Source organism: Hipposideros armiger, unplaced genomic scaffold, assembly GCF_001890085.2.
Source record: "Hipposideros armiger isolate ML-2016 unplaced genomic scaffold, ASM189008v1 scaffold_97, whole genome shotgun sequence".
NCBI classification, from domain to species: domain Eukaryota; kingdom Metazoa; phylum Chordata; class Mammalia; order Chiroptera; family Hipposideridae; genus Hipposideros; species Hipposideros armiger.
In genome coordinates, this window is record NW_017731447.1 from 2399370 (window position 1) to 2416319 (window position 16950).

A 16950-nucleotide genomic window follows, 5' to 3' on the forward strand; every position below is an offset into this window, starting at 1 on the left:
TAGATTTGAGCTTGGAGGTAAGTGGCAGGTGTAGGTTCCTTGAGAACAGGGACTTTGTCTCAACACTTAAAACTGCCTGGCACCTGGTAGACACTTAATACAAGGACATTTGAGGCTGAAGGAACATTGTGAGCAAATGAGCAAAATTTCCTACGTTCCTGAAAGAGCCGGTATGCTGCTGTGACTGGACCTTTCTGTTCAGGAGTAGAAGAGAGAGGAAAAGAGAATAGAAGTCGGGCCAGATTGGAGTCTTGTATGTTACACTGAGGACTTTGGTCTTGATTCTGTGGGAAAAGGGAAGCGGTTGAAGAATTTTCTATGAGGGAAATGACATTTGTGTTTAGGAGGGCCTCCCAACCTTCAGAATCTCCTGTCACGGTGTTTCTCAACTAAGGCCTCTAGGAGTCCATCTTTTGTTTCAACAAAGGCTGCATTTCCCATCCAAGTAGATTTTGTTTTTAGAGAGGGAAAGACTGAAGCTCAAAGACACTGAATAACGAGCTCTGCCATAGAGCTAGAAAGTGGCAGAGCTGCCCTTAATCCACGTTGCCCAGCGTTCTGTTCTTCCCATTATAACACAGCTGGGAAAAATCTTTCAGCACAGGGATTCAATATCCTATCTTCCCAAGCACGAAGTCCAAACTGCCTCTCATAGCAGAAAGGAATACCTTGCACCTGCTCATGGGACACTGGTCTCCAGACACGAGTCTTTCGCCTGCCTCTTTTTAAAATTTAGCCAACTTGAATAGACCCTTTGGGGGCTTTCCTCATTTACTCATCAAACTTTTTAAACCAGTGGTGGCTACGGCTTTTAAATCCTTTCCGCCCTGTTCCATCTTAGCAACAAAAACAGCTGCGTGTACTGCTTGACCAACAGCAAAAGTACAAACACTTCCTCCTCGGTCTTTGCTATTTTTAGGTTTATTCCTATCCTGGGTTTCCTTTGGCTTTGTGTAGCTGTTCTCTGGGTCAGTTGACCCATGGCCCTCAGAAGTGAAGGCTGCATCTGAGCCCTTTAATGAGAGACCGTTCATTCCAGCTTTATCCCCCGCTCTCTTTTCTCTTGTCGCTCCTTGGCTAAAGCTGTGGTGGTGGTTCTGGTTCTTCTTCCTACAGTCAGTGACTCTCTGGTCCAATCGACCGTCATGTAGCTGAAGCCAATTAGGAAGAGAGAGAAAGGGGAACCAAATTTGTACAAAGGTTTCTGGGGAGGACTGGTAGGCCACGGAGACTTGGTGGTTTATCCAGAGATTACTCAAAGATTCAGGCCATTTTAACAATATGCCTTTCAGCTTTCTGTCCTCTGTCAGCTACCTGTCACTCTCCCAGTAGGCAGATAGGGAATAAAATGGACTGCTTCCCACAGTAGGTCATTAACAGCCCTCAAGAGAGTGGAAGTAGGAACAAAACATCAGACCTGGAGGGAATTCCAGATTCACCAACAAGGCCCTCACATGAAGTCACAGAGACAAGAAAATCATTTTTAGCCTCCATGTCCATTTGCTCGCCAGTCTTGTCCAGCCAAAGAAGGAAAATGCACATGCGAGTACCTCCGTGGCAGGTTAGGTTTCGAGCCATTTTGAAGTGATAGTGAAGCAAAGACTGCAGCGGGAGTCTGCCTCTTAGTGAGAGGTGAGAGAGGGGAGAGGAATCCTTGAACAGGAGAACCCCTGAAAATTGATTTTACTACTACTACTAATCGCTATCATTACCAGTATGTAATGCTGGTCAAGTACTATTCTAAACACTATGTATTTTACCTCATTTAAGCATCCTGTCAGGCAAGTACAATCACTATCTCTATTTTACAAATGAGGGAGCTAAAGCCTAAGTCAATGTTCTGCTCAAGGTCACACAGCTGGTAAGCAAGAGGGCCAGCATTCCAACTCAGGCCATCTGCCTCCAAAGCCTGTGCCCCTAACCCTATACTGTCTGCTTCCTAACCAAGAATATAGTCCGAAAGAGGGAAAGATATCCATGAACACATTCAATACATGGTTACTGAAAATAAGTTGAAAATAAACATCTAACAATTGGTGAGTGATTGCAGAGTATAAATCAGCGGAATATAAACTATTAAAATGGTAATTGTAATGATTCTGTTACAGTGTGGCCTGTATGAAAAACAATGCGAGGACATAGATCTCCACTGGGATTGCTAGAACTATGACTAGAAGAAAGTGAAAAGTAGATGTATTAAAATGGGGATATGTAATTTTCTTTGGTTTTTTAATGACAATAAAAACACTACTGTTTGTGCAATGAATAAAAAAATTGTCTCCTTAGATTTTATATTTTATAACCAGTAGTCTGTGGTCTAGCAAAGCTTTCCCTCCATCCCCAGTACCTAAAAGCTTTTCTACTTCGTTGTTTCTCATAATCTTTTTGTATGTCTTTGATATAAGGTAGGTGAAAAACAATGGAAGTGGGGAAGGGGTTATCACTTTGTGAGGGGTGTAAATGTCTAGTATGTTGCTTTGTACACCTAAAACTAATGAGAGAAAAAAGAAAAACAATGGAAGTAATAGCAATAAGTGACAGCATTAAGAAAGAAAAATAATAATATTCTACCTTGAAAGCTGTCAAATAATATATTGCCTAGTTTGGGTGAATAATATGCAAACAAATATACAAGGAATACACAAGAAAACATTCTTTGTAGCTGACTAGCTCATAGTGGGTTTCATTTTCACAGTTTATAGTTTGTGCAGGAAGGTTACCTGTTCTAAATCATACAGTGAGAATAGAGGGAGCTCTGCCCTCTTCTCCCTTCCTTCCATTCGCCTTCAATCCACCTTCACTCCAGGGTGGAATCAACTTCATCCTTTTCTGAATGGAGTCTCTTTATAGCTGTTAAAAAGAAATGGCTAGCCGGCCAAGTGGCTCAGTTGGTTAAGATCTCGCTCAAGAGTGCGAGCTCTGAGCAACAGGGTCGCTGGTTCAATTCCCAGCCTGAGCTGAGCTGCCACACTGAGCTGCCAACAGGTGGCAGAGGGCTCAGCTAAAAAAAAAGAAAAGAAAAGAAAGAAATGGCTACACACCCATGTTCATTGTGGCATTATTCACAATAGTTAAGAGGTAGAAGCAACCTAAGAGGCCTGTCGACGGATGAATGGATAAAGAAAATGTGGTCCACACATACCATGGAATGTTCTTCAGCCTTAAAAAAGAAGAAAATCTTGTCATATGCTACAACATGAATGGACCTTGGGGACATTATGCTAAGTGAAATAAGCCAGTCACAGAAAGACAAATACCACACAATTCCACTTATATCTAAAGGAAGTATCTAAAGGAGTCAGTCATAGAAAGCAGAATGTGTTTACCAGGTGCTGGGAGAGAGGGTAAGTGGGGAGTTGAAATGGCCGCTTCTCCTGCTACCAACCTTTTATATGTACAGAACAAGCCCACCCACCACTTGAATTCTGTCCCCTTATTCCTTCCTGTTAGGTGTAGGCAGCACCCTTTATCATCCATTTTCCTTCTGTTGACATGTTTGGGTACATCTTTGCTTTGAGGCCCACCATCTGTGCCATGGTCTTGGTCTTCCCTGAGCTCGAGTTGCTCCTCTAATCCAGGAAGAAAATGGACGTGACACTAATTTTATGTAGATCCATAGTGGTGGAGATCCAGGAGGCCAGAGTGGTGTGTCCTCATGGCCACAGTGCAACCCAGCAGATGACCCTTTTCTTGAGAGGGTTACAAAGTCTGTGAATAATACAATTGTAATGAACCCTTTTCTGGAGATCCAAAAAACTAGATGTCAAGAGAAAAAAAAATTAGGTGTCAGATAGTAATGACTAGAAAATCTCCCCTTCTTAATCGTCATGCCACGCCCCAAAGAGCTGAAGTCACGGCGGCTTACTTGCCAGTCAAGATTCAGGTGTGTGGTGCGGCCTTAGGGCAGAGCAGTCATGCAGCAGTACCTGCCAGAGCCACGAGGTGGCCCCCGTGCTCCACATCTGACTTCCTCACGTAGCTGGAATTGCAGACAAGACAAGCCTAGTTCCCCTCACTTGAATCGCTTAGCAGGTCAGTACAGTATTTATTTTTTCAAATGGCTTATTCTCATTTTCAGCATCATTCTTATTTTGTCCTTATTTTGTTACAGGTCTTCTCTCCGAACCAAACTCGTGTTCCTTAAAGGCTGAAGCTGCCTGGTTTCTACCATGGGCTCTTGAGACGGACTGAAATGAAAGCATTGAGATGGTCTGTAGGGAGAGAAATGGATAGCAAGGATGTTTGTTGAGCCAGAGAAGGAAAAAAATATAAGGTCTGGGTTAGGACCCTATGTCCACGACAAGAAGCAAGAGTAGCAAAGACAAGAAGCAGATTGAATGGGAATTCAGCTGCAAGAAGAAACAATTGGCAGCCACATTGGCACACACCTGACAGTCTTCCTGAGATGTCATCCTCATGCTGTTGAAGCAGGCCTGGTTGGCACCCCCACCACAGAGGCCTCTCCGACCCTGGCCTCACCTTTCCTTGACAGACCCACAGCTTAACAATCAATCAACCCCCTGTGGCTTGAGCTGGGAATGTCCCCTGTCCCACCCAGTTCCCTGTTTTAGAAAATTACCCTGAAACTTATGATTAATACCCTTATGCTTATTGATCACAATCTCTATAGTCTAGCGTTCTTTCCAGGCTAATCCCATCATTGTTCCTGGGTTGCTGACGCCACCATAGAATCACATGGCCACAGGGAAGACTCCAGGCAGACCCCCAGAACCATCACGTAGCCTCTGGAGGAATGCCAGATTTTCCCTTAAAAACCCCAAGCCGACGGTGCTCTGATAATAAATGCTTATTCTATGACCCAACTCCTGTGTCGATCTATTGGCTGAGTGGCACAGGCAGCACGAGCCCCGGACTTGTTTGGCCTCCAGTTTCACTGTCACAGCACCAGCACTCAGGGCTGGGTCACCCCAGGACCAATCCGTAAAGTTCGCAAGCTACTAAGGCAGCTTTGAAGACATGTCCATAGAGGCACGTGCCAGAATGGTGTGTCATCACGGCTACAGTGCAACCCAGACCCAGCAGATGACCCTTTTTTTGTGAGGGTTCCAAAGTCTGACTAATACTAATTAACCCTGACTCACTAATTAACCCTGAGCACAAAGCGGTCATTGCCTCTTAGAATTGAGTGGGGAAAACAGGTATGGAGTGGGGAAGCAGCTTTGCCTTATTAGTCAGTGGCATTAGGCCACGAGTTTGTCACTGTCCTGCTCAAATGCCCATGAAGCTGCCTTTGATAATCAGGAGTAAACACTTCCAGCAGGGATGCCCAGTGGAGGAGAAGACAGGAACCTTCCTCCACGTTCTTTCCCTGCAGGACAGAGCCATGGAAATAGAAACTCTCAGTTGCAAAGACTACTTGGCCCTTCCCACTTCTATAATGAAGACTCTGAAGGCCAGAGTCAGGAGAGACAGCTGAGGTCGCACAGGTGGCAGTGTGGCTGGGCCAGGCGTGGGATCCTGAGGTCTGCTCAGTGCTCGGTCCTCTTGCGCTGCAGTCCCAATGACGGCAGAAGAGAGGCAGCGTCATGCACGAGTTACGAGCGCTGACTCCAGGCCTGGTAGCCTGGGTTCAAATCCTGGGTTCAGTGGTTACCAGCTGTGTGCTTCTGAGCCAGCTACTCCATGCCTCAGTTTCTCCATCTGTAAAATGAGTGTAATGCTAGTAGCTATGTCATTAAGGATGTTTTGAGAAGTAAATGAGATATGTGAAGGGCTTTGAACAGTGTTCTGGCACATCGTAGGTGCTCAGTAAATGGTAGCTATTTTTAAAGTTATTTAAATAAGACAGGTGTGACAATCCTTCGCTGCATACCTGACCACTTAGTCACCCTATTGGCTTCAGTCTAATTGTCTCTCTGGCCAAGTTTCTGACCAGTTTGCCTGTTTTTTGGGGTCTCCTGAGGGAAAGGAAGGCTGAAACAAGGGGTGGTGAAACAGGAGAGACATACCAGGGTTTCTGCACCACATGGTCCTTGCTCTGAGTTGGACTCTTGTAGCCCAGCAGCCTCTGTGACATCATCAGACAATGCAGGTGCTGTGGGCTCCTCTCCAAGCCCAGCTCTAGAAGCACCAGGAAGCATCTTGGGTAATAAGACACAGACCAAGATAACCGCATTCCTGCCCGTCTCCTCAGGCCCTGGCTCTGGGCCTGGCAAGCCCACCCTCAGAAGGTGGCGGTATAGTGACGACAGGAGAGCTAATTACAGTCATCACCCTGCTGGGATGAGCATACCGGCTTGTTTGTCCAGCACAGTTTACCTGAGTCATCCATCCTGTAGCCTGTAACCACCTGGGCCTGGAGTTGGACTCACCGGCTGCCAAGAGTCTAGAAGACTTTCTGCGTGCTAAACCTGGCGGGTGCCAGTATTTCCTGCTCATTCTCCCCTCAGAAAGCAAGTCAAGGCAGTTTGGCTCCAGACTGAGTGAAGACAACAGGCCAAAAACCCCAGGGCCCATTTTGGGGTGGGTAGAACCAGAGCGGAGCGTTTGGAAAATTGCTTCCACAGATCAGAGATGAAACCAAGAGGTAGAGAAGGGACAGGGTGGCAGCTTCCTCCCCTCTGCCCACTGCCTCCAGGCCACCCAACACACCACTGACCCGGTTCCTACACTCCACTCAGACACCACCCCCCACACCTCACCCCCATCCTCACCCCCATGGCACTCCCCAGGCCAACTCTGCCGGTCAGCAGTCATCTGGGCTCAATTCCCACTAGCTCCCAAAGTAAAATAAGAATTTTCAAAAATAGGTACTACATTTCACAAAGAGTTTTAAAATTAGAATTAGAAAATACTTTTTTAAAAGATATAAAAAACCGAGCAAGTCCCCTGCTCCCTCTCTGACTCACTATGTGAGGGAAACAAGGAGGATGTGACAGAGGAGAGGTGTGGGCCCCTCCGTGGGACCAGGAGGAAGAAATTCACAGCACTGAGGTGATTTTCACGGTAGGGACCATCTGTGGCACAGCTGGTAAAGGGGAACCCGAGAAGGCCAAATGGGGACACCTGTGGGTGGGACAGGAGGCACAGGAAGCAATGTTTTAGGCAGTAATCTCATAGGCCTAGGAATGTGGCTCTCTCCTTCCCCAAGAAACAGAGTTAAAGAGCCCCATAAAACCAAGTACCGGCCAAGAGGCTAGCTTCCCAGGGGCTGGGGGGACTGCATCGACCCCTGCCTCCTCACAGCTGTGACTGTTGCCTGTCTCCCTCTCCCCTTGCAGCTCTGCAAGTAATTGGCAGCTTGGGGGTGGCACCCCCTGCCATGCAATCCGTGCCCCATTAAAGCCCCAGTGTCCCTGTTGCCACCCATTGCCCCTCATGCCTTCTAGTTTGGCAGGAAGTGAGGCTGACCACAGACTGTCCCCCGCGGGTAGGGAGAGGCAGGAGGGTAGAGGAAGACCTAGTTCTGGCCCTGCTGACTAGACTATGACCTCAGTGTCATAATGACTGGCTTTCTGGTTCACCTGCCAACCTAGGGCGACTCCCAGCCCTGACCTTGACGATGGCCTTACAAAGGAAATTGGGGGCCCTGATGGGCAGGGCGCAATCATGGGCTTCACATCACAGAGGTCCGCCGGGGTGGTCCCAGCATTCTTCTTCACCCACTAAACAAGGCCCGGCGACTTGACTCCCCCAGGGCAGGCCCTGGGCCCTGTGGCCCCAGAAGACTCTTCTTTGTCACCACATATGCTGAGGGCAAAATTGGGACACGTGGTCTACACATGCCCAGTGCTTAGCACGCCGGAGGCACTGAGCTTGGATAGGGAGCCTGGCTGTCCCAGTGCCCCAGCTCTGGCTGTCGCCCTGGCGACCTTGGACAAATCAGGCTCTACTTCATTCTCTATCTGCCCAGTCGGGGTAGTAATACCTACCTAATTTGTTCATTAACAATGTATTACTGATGCCAGGGAGCCTTCGGAAAAAGTTTGCAAGTCTGTCGTAGACACACATACACTCAACACCACGTGAGGTGTGACAGGTTACATAAGGATTTTGGGATTAGAGGTGTTGCCACAGGGCTGGGGGTGGAGTGTGTGGTGGTGTGTGTGTGTGTGTGTGTGTGTGTGTGTGTGTGTGTGTGTGTGTAGGGGTGATGGGGGGGTAGGGGGGAAGGGAGGGCAGTGGTATCTGAGTCAAGAACAGGGAAATGACAGAAGTGACAGGCAGTGGTGGAGAGTCAAAGACCAAGGGAAAAATCGCGAGAAATCAGGTTGAGATGTTCCAGGGCTGTGGCTTGGAAGAAAGAGGGGGATGAGGTGCTGACCGGGGCAGAGGACATTCTCTCAGTGGCCTGCGTTTCCCTTCTGGGACATGGGCAGACCTGCCGTGAGTACCCAGCTTGCCAGCTGAGGTACAGGATGTTTGGGGTCTGGGCCTATGCCCCATCTCAGAGCTGCTGCCCGCTGAGACAGAAGCGAGCAGCCGAGGCCTGCAGACTGTCGTGATGGCGCTAGCTCTGTGGAGCAGGTCACCACGTCAAGGTTTTCAGGCCATCCGAGGCAAGGAAGACAAGCCTTTGTGAATTCTGATTGTTGCCCCCTCGGCTACCTAAGCGGGAAATTAGTGCTGCCCAGGGTCCCCATATCTTTTGGGGAGTCTTAAAGGGGTACTTCATATGTGTCCACAAACCAGTCTGTCACAGGGCATCTTACACTGGAGTGTTTGTTTCTGGTTTTAGCTTCCATGGAGTGACCTCACACACCCCTAAGCCACTTGAGGGAGCCAAAACTGCCAAGCTTTTGGGTGCCCTGAGAAGTTGGGTTCCCTGTCTATGTGGGGATCATAACCCCTCCCTAATTCAGTGCTAAACATTGTTAGTGCACCCCATAGCTGCAGTGCATGGTCCAAGTCTCCCAAAGTCCTTTGTGAAAGGTTTGGTTAGCTTCTGGCCATTACTCGCAGACCATGGGGGCCTGAACCTAGACCAAGGATCTGATGGGGAGGGGACACCCATTGGTCAGCCCTCCTCTCCTTTTCCCCTGCCCTTTGGCACCCTAAGGCCATTTTAGCTTCTTGGAGCCAGGACACATCCAACGTCTCCATTCCAGAAGAAGCTGTCCTTCACATTTCCATATCCACAAAATCAAGTTCAGTGCTTTTTCCTGAAACAAAGGGGACTTCTCAGCTGTACTGAAGCTTTATACGGGACAAGCCCTTCCAAGGAGAAGTTGGTTTGGATGGTCCCCTTAAACTTTGAAAATCTTAGGACGGAGTTTCAGCAGGGCACGTCACCTTAGGGTATGAGGACTAAGTAAGAGGAAGTGTGCAACTGAGCACTGAAAGATGTGACATTATGTGTGTGTTTCCTGGGACCACTCCGATCTTCCCAACGGCTTCATCTGCTCTCCGCTCTGTGGAGTTCCCCAGAGTTGCATCCCCAGTGCCTGGCACAGAGGAAGTGCTCAGGAAATACTAGTTGCACAAGTGAACAAATCGATGTTTATAGTTGGTGTAGGTGTTTGGAGGCAGAGCTCACTTTGTCTTGTGAGGACGAGGGGTTCCGTTCTGATCCCTTGAAGAACCTACTTTGATTGGGGTCTGGAGGACATGATTTGGCCTCCTCGTGATGAGAAGAGGACAGACCAGTGTAGGAAGTGTGCCACAGCAAGTATGTGACCTGACTTTGATAACATTAGGAAAATGTTGACATAATATACACTTCTATAGCCCCTGCCCGTCTCATTTGATATACTCAACATGGGACAGGTAAATGAGAGAGCTTATATATAAGCTCTTACGTTTATTTTGTATTAAAACAAAGGTAACCAACTTTGTAAGGGGCTTTATCATTCACAAATCCCTTACACGTGTATTGTCTCATCTGACGCTATAAGAACTCCATAGAATTAGATAAACAGACATTAGTCTCAACTTCCTTTTACAGATGAGGAAGGTGAGGAGTGCAGTCAGTAAATGGAGTAGACTCTAACCCAGGTCTATCCAACTCAGGGCCCTGGCCTCTTTCTACTATATTTTACTTTTTATCAATAGTATTACAACACTACATCAGGGAATTAAAGGAAAAGGTAGTTTGAAAGCACCTTGTAAAACATAAAGCTTTATGTATCCATAAAATAGTTCTTTTTAATTGTGATACAGCATACGGTCAGGGTTACTGCTGGTCCATGTGAAGTCTTTGTAGCAGATCATACAAAAATGATCTGTTTGTATGGTGAACAACCTGCCCAACCGTACATGGTGAATCTCTGGGGTATGGGGAAAGGTAGCAACAGATTTGAAGCTGCAAAATCTTGGGTTTAATTCCAGTTCTGCTCCTATTAGCTTTGCAACAGTAAGCATGCCATTTTGCCTCTCTGAACGTCAGTTTCTACATGTATAAAATTTAGATATTAACTATGCTGTTATCTTTATCATAGCATTATGAGATTTAATGAGGTAAGATATTATTTGAAAAAATAAATATATATATATATATATATATATATAAAAATTTTGCCTTTTGTTTTCATTTTGTTTTGTTTTGTTTTGTTTGAGGGGGATGCTGGTGATGGGCATAAGAGTTTCTAAGGTAGTAGACCAGTCTTCACCCATCTACCTTCCTCCTTCCTAAAAGGACTCAGTTTTTCTTGTGTATCTACGTTTCTTCCCCCACCCAGCATTGGAGGGTAAGGGCTCTACAGCCTCACATGTGTTGAGGGTGTGTATTTTCCCTGTGAGCACAGATCAATGTGCAGCCCTCGCCGGGTTCAGGGCTGGGATTTTGCAGGGTGGTTATTTAAGGACCTCTGTGGTCTGGGCCTTGCTTACCCTTCATTCAGCAAAGAATGACTGTCAGGGGCCGGCCGAGTTGCGTGATGGTTAAGAACTGGCTTGGGACGCCAGAGGGCCCCGGTTCGGATCCCACATATGAGGGCCAGTGACACTGCCCTCCACAGCTAAGATGCTGAACAACAGCTCAATCTGGAGCTGGGCTGCCATGAGTCGCCAGCAACGGCGTAGGCTGCAGCCCCTGTAGCAGTGGGTTGCCATGAGTTACCGTGTGTAGCCGGCAGCCGCCGTGAGCGGCCAGCAGCCGCAGTGAGTGGCCGTCCAGAAGCCGGCGAGTGATGTGCCTCACCCGGGAAGAGCGCAATGATGGTGCCAACTTGGGCCAGTGAAGCAACGTCCTCCACAACTAGACTGAAGAACAAAACGACAGCAACTTGTCTGTTCCCCTTCCCCCAATTCCCCAGCACTGTTCCCATCCCCCCAATTCCCCAATAAAAATCTTAAAAAAAAAAGAAAAAAGAAAAAAAGAACGACTGTCAGGGTTTGAGTCTGAGCTCACAGAGACAGCCCTCTTCTACAATATTTGGTATGAGAAATGCAACCTTGTCCTTTTGAGCTAAAGAGAAAAGGACATTTTTGCATCCTAAGTCAGGTTGGGGAGGGGCTCAGCCCTCCAAGCAGGTGGCCACATGAGAGTGTCAGTTTTTCTCTGGCTGAAGGCCTGGGACCCTCTGGCAGACAGGGGCCCGAGGGTGTTGGAGCTGTGAATGGGCTCTAGGGTGCCTCCTCCTGACACGCTCTTTTTTCTTTATAAGATGATTTCTTCCCATTTTTTTTCCCTAGCCCAAACTCTTTGCCCAGCTCTTCACCTACATTGCCACAACCTCCTGGATGTTTTCATTTGGATGTCCTGCTGTTACCTCAAACTCAATATGACCAAAAGTCTTGTCTTTCATCAATGTCGCCATAGTAACCCCAGTCACTCAGGCTGGAAACCACAATCATCTTTAATGTGTGATGTCTCCTTCCCTCTTGCCACCATCAATCGTTCTCCAAACCCTGCTGCCTGGTCCCTCCTGCATCTTTTACAGCCTCGCATATTTGCTTCCCGATTTGTACTGCCCTCCCCTGGCCCAGACCCTCTTGGCATCCTATCTAGATCGCTGTCCAGGATGGCTCTGCCTCCTGATTTTACCTGGTCTAACCCATTTTGCACATACTCCTTCCAGATGAATCACTCCAAAATGCTGTCTTTCTCAAGCTACTGTCATTCTCAAATTCCTTCAATGACTCCCATGACCTATGGAACTGGGAGTTTCCCAGTTTGATTTCAACAACCTTTGTAAGTTTAAATTCCATGAGAAGAGTATGCTCTTGCCACGCTGGTCTATGTCTATATTTTCTGAACAAACCATATTCAGTCTGGTCTCCATGCCTATGCCTCCCTTCCTCCCAGGAGTGGAATGCCCTTCCCTGTGTCTTTCTCCTTGTCTAGATTGTACCAACCCTTTAAGACTCAGCTCTACTCCCAACTTCACACCAGCTCACACGATTCATTGCTCTGAACCCCAATAGCATTCAGTGCCTCTAACACACACATTTATTTCTTGCTCACTTATCTTGCAACATTTTTGCTCTATCATAGTGTTTAAGAATGTGGGCTCTTGGGGTGACCGGTTAGCTCAGTTGGTTAGAGCGCAGTGTTCACAACACCAAGGTTGTCGGTTTGATTCCCACATGGGCCACTGAGATGCGCCCTCCCCAACTAGATTGAAGACAACAACTTGACTTGGAGCTGATGGGTCCTGGAAAAGCACACTGTTCCCCATTAAAATTTCTTTAAAAAAAAAAAAAAGAATGTGAGCTCTGGATAATAAAGGAAAAGATATGGGATCTAAAGTGAGATTCTCTGAGTTGAAATCCTGACTGCCTCATCCGTAAGCTGAAGATACTAATATGATTTACTTTATAAGGCTTGATGTGATAATTAAATGACTTAATATACCAAAAGTACTTGTAATCATAGAATTACCATATGATCCAGCAACTCTACTTCTAGGTATATACCCAAACGAATTAAAAGCAGGGAACCAAACAGATACTTTTTCATCAGTGTCCATAGCACCATGGTTCACAATGATTAAAAGGTGGGAACAGCCAAATGCCCATCAACAGATGAATAAATAAAATGTGGTCTATATATACAGTAGAATACCATTCAGCCTTAAAAGGGAATGCAATTTCAACGTATGAACATGTATACTATAACATGTATGAACCTTGAAAACATTATACTAAGTGAAAGAAGCCAGATACAAAAGGACAAATAATATATGACTCTTCTATTGCAGGTACCTGGAATAGGCAAATTCATAGAGACAGACAATAGAATGGAGGTTAACCAGGGGCTGGGGGAAAGAGAAATGGGGGGGTTACTATTTAACGGATACAGAGTTTCTATTTGGGATGATGAAAAACTTCCGGAAATGAATAGTGGTGATAGTTGTACGACATTGTGAATGTACTTAATGCCACTAAACTGTACACTTAAAAATGGTTAAAATGGTAAATTTTATGTTGTGTATATTTTAGCATTTTTGTTATGTATATTTTACTATTAATTTAAGCTCCCTCTCCCCCCCCCAAAAAAAAATGCTTAGAACAATAGTTGGCATATAGTAAGTATTCAATTGTTATTAGCTGTTATTACTTATCATCTCTCATGTTACCATCTTTGTAGCTTAATAAATGTCAAAGGGAGAAGGTGGCAGTGGTTTGTGGATCACCATGGTCCAACACTGGACCACACAGACCCAGAACCATGATATTGTCAGTCCACCTGGAGTTGACCAGGCGCGGGAGAATCTACTGGAATAAGTCAAACTCCCTGAAACTGATCGATCAGCTCTCTGAATGCACATGCTCGAAAGCCTTGGAAAAATAAACTGTTGTCTAAAGGTCCCTTAGCGTGTGGATTCAGTGGCCAGGGGTCAGGGGGTTTTAACCACTGGTGGCAGTGGGGACTGGTCTCATCCATCACCCTCTGCAGGGATGGCTTTTGCGAGCTCTTATACTGCTCAGGGTACCTTTTCCCTGGGCTCTCACTGGAGATCACACCAACTAGTTTTTGCTCTTCAACTTTCTTTTTTTCCAAATCGCAGGCAGATTTCCCCACACCCACACTTTGATAAGACATTCTGTCTGTGGAGAAGTTACAAAACCATCAATTCACTTATAAGCCCTTTTAGTTCTAGGCCTGACTGTACACCTCTGAATGGCCTTGAAGGTGGCCCCGCGTCTTCAGCCCCAGCATATTTACAAACCTACTTCAAGGGGGAATACTTTTGCATCGGGTTGATTTGTTCATTTTCATTTCTCTGAGAAGATAATCATCTCCAGGTTCTAAGGCTACCCCATGGCCATACACTACCTACAATCTTCCTTTACTGGTTATAGTTACTACTATTGTTAATACTTGGTGTATCATTTAATTCATTCATTCGACAAGCATTTATTGGGCACCTACCTGGGTCAGGCATTGCTCTAGGTACTGGGGATACAATAGTGGGCAAAAGCGACATCTGCCCTCCAAAGCATACAACCTAGTGGACCAAAGTCAACCAATCAGTGAGATTGGTTTTCAAACAAACGCGCAGAATTAAAACATCCAAATGAGTCCTCCGCTCCAAAAGTCACAACAGATGATTCCTTCCCTCTCTGCTTCTAACAAAGTTGCCACTTCTTAGAAAGTTTTGTACGATTTTTTGTTTGTTTGGTTGGTTTTTAGCTTTTCTCCTGGAATACATTTTAGAGCCCCTGGTGTATTCTTTTGAATAACCTCACTATAACACACACACACACTTATTTCTTGCTCACTTATTTTGCAACATCTTCGCTCTACCATAATGATTAAGAATGTGGGCTCTGGATAAAAAGAAAAAGAAAGAATGTGGGTTCTAAAGTGAGATTCCCTGAGCTGAAATCCTGTCTTTGCCCTTTACTAGCAGCGTGACCTTGAGAAAAGCCGTGAGTGGTTTATACCAGATCTGACTTTTAGAAATAGTTGAAAGGCATTCAGAGTTAAGTCTGGCAAATAATTTGTGTGTTAAAGCTAGGCAATAACATGGTGGGTAGAAAAATAAGAAAAATAGATGTGGCTCTCTGGAGACTGATTCCTGTCATGCTCAGAAACCATCTCTGGAAGCAACTCCAACACTGGGGAGCCAAGAATGTTTGGAGCCACAACAGCATCACTGTTCAGCCTTCCAAAGGTGAAAAGGGCAACACTTATTTGGATGTGAAGTTCCAGAGAATGGCAGGGTTGTTACACTCCACAACCTTTGAGTTCCTTTTAAGCTTGAGAGCCTGTGGTTCTATTTTGGTATAAAAATCAATCTCATTACTTGGTAGTTATAAACTCCCAGGCGGAGGAAGGGGCTGTCGGCAGTATCTTCCCAGCCCCCAGTCTGTGGCCAACCACAGCAAGGGCAGTTTAGTGCCAGTTGAGTGGCAGGCAAGCCCTAGCTGCTGATGCCTGGATTCAAATCGCAAGTCTGTGCCCCACTCACTGTGACCTAAGGCAAATCATTTAGCCTCTCTGCCTCAGTGTCCTCATCTTTAGAATAATCGTAATTAGCATTATGACTACCTTGCAACCACTGCATAAGGTAGCTGTGAAAATTAAATGAGTTAGGACATTGTAAGGCTTTGAGACCAGTGCCTGGTGCGCTGTCAGGCTCAGAAAGTGAATGAGTCATTTCCAGTGACATTGTTAGTTCTTCGGGAGCAGGGACCAGGCAGGCTCTTTTATTTCTCATGGTTCCTAGCATGAAGCTATCAACATGTACTTGCTCAATAAAAACTTATTTTAGAATAAAGCATAGGCACCCTTTCAAGGGCTCTGTGTCCCAACATACACGGCTGCTTAAACAGACACCAGCCCCTTGCCCACTCCCTTCCTCTTGGGTGCTTTCACTGTGATAATGTCACAATACACAGTTCTCTGCTCTTTGGCAGATGCACAGCAGTGGGGTCTGGGAAGCAGGGTGAGTCAGGAGTGGGGTGAGGGCAGGAAATAGAGGGCCCTCTATTTTAAGCACTTGCCTCAGCTGTTCCATGGGGACCATCCTATCACAATTTAAAACAGAGCCCTCCTGGAGGCCAGAGCAAGCTAGCAAGGCCCATTGGGGCCCAACTGACCCAACGTGGCAGTGGAGCTGAACCCTGCAGCCTGCTGGCCTGGCTGGCTGCTACAGAGAAGAGTGGCTTTGTTTTGGGGTCAAGTGGTAGCTACCTGACTCGGTGGGAGCTGCCAAGGGCGGTGCTGGAAAGAAGGCTGTGGTTCCCAGAGGGCTGCACCGCCTCAGAGGCCTCTCCATCGCCCGGGAGGGCCTCAGGATCCCTCACCAGCTGGCTTCTCCCTCGCGTGGTTCTATTTTTAGATACCTGTGTGGTAGGTTGGATTACCTACACTCCTGAACATACTCCCAAGCCATCAGCAGCATTTTCAGTGACTCAGGCCACGTCTACCCCTTCCCCAGAACTGACCAGAAAGCAGAAAACATAAACAGCATAATGTCCAGCTGCCTCTCAGAGGGGGTAGGTCTTGACCTGAGGTGATGCCTGCTCCTCGTGCTTGATCTGGTCCAAACAGCACCAGGCCCAGCTGTACCTAAACAGAGAGGTGCTCAGTCTGTAAGCCTCTGTCCCTCACCGGCCTGGCTCAAGGCCTGGTCATAGCCCTGGGGGGGCCTGAGAGCAGCTGCAACTCTTTCTTTCCCCAGCCTTCCTCAGTTCCCACTCCTCCTCCAGCAGGCCCCAGTCATGCAGGTCTCAAAACACAGGTGGCTTGTTAAAAACCACCTGGATGGCTTGTTAAAAATACAGATGCCTGGGCCCCACTTTAAACCCATTAAATCAGAGGCTATGTGGCGGAGCCCGGTGTCTGGATTATGGAAACAAGGTCCCAGGTGATTCTGATTCACTCCAAGCTCAAAGTCAATGCTGTCATCTGTCAGGTTCTTTGATCCCCACTTCCTTGTTTGGTTAAAACAGGAAGCCCCTGAGGCTCAGAGGGGTGCCATACATAATTTCTGCCTCTCTTAAGAGTTAAGTGTCTGTTGAAATTATGCAGACACCAGATCTCTTCCTCTCCCTTCCCCTTCCCCTTCCCCTTCCCCTTCTCCTCCCCTTCCTTCCCCT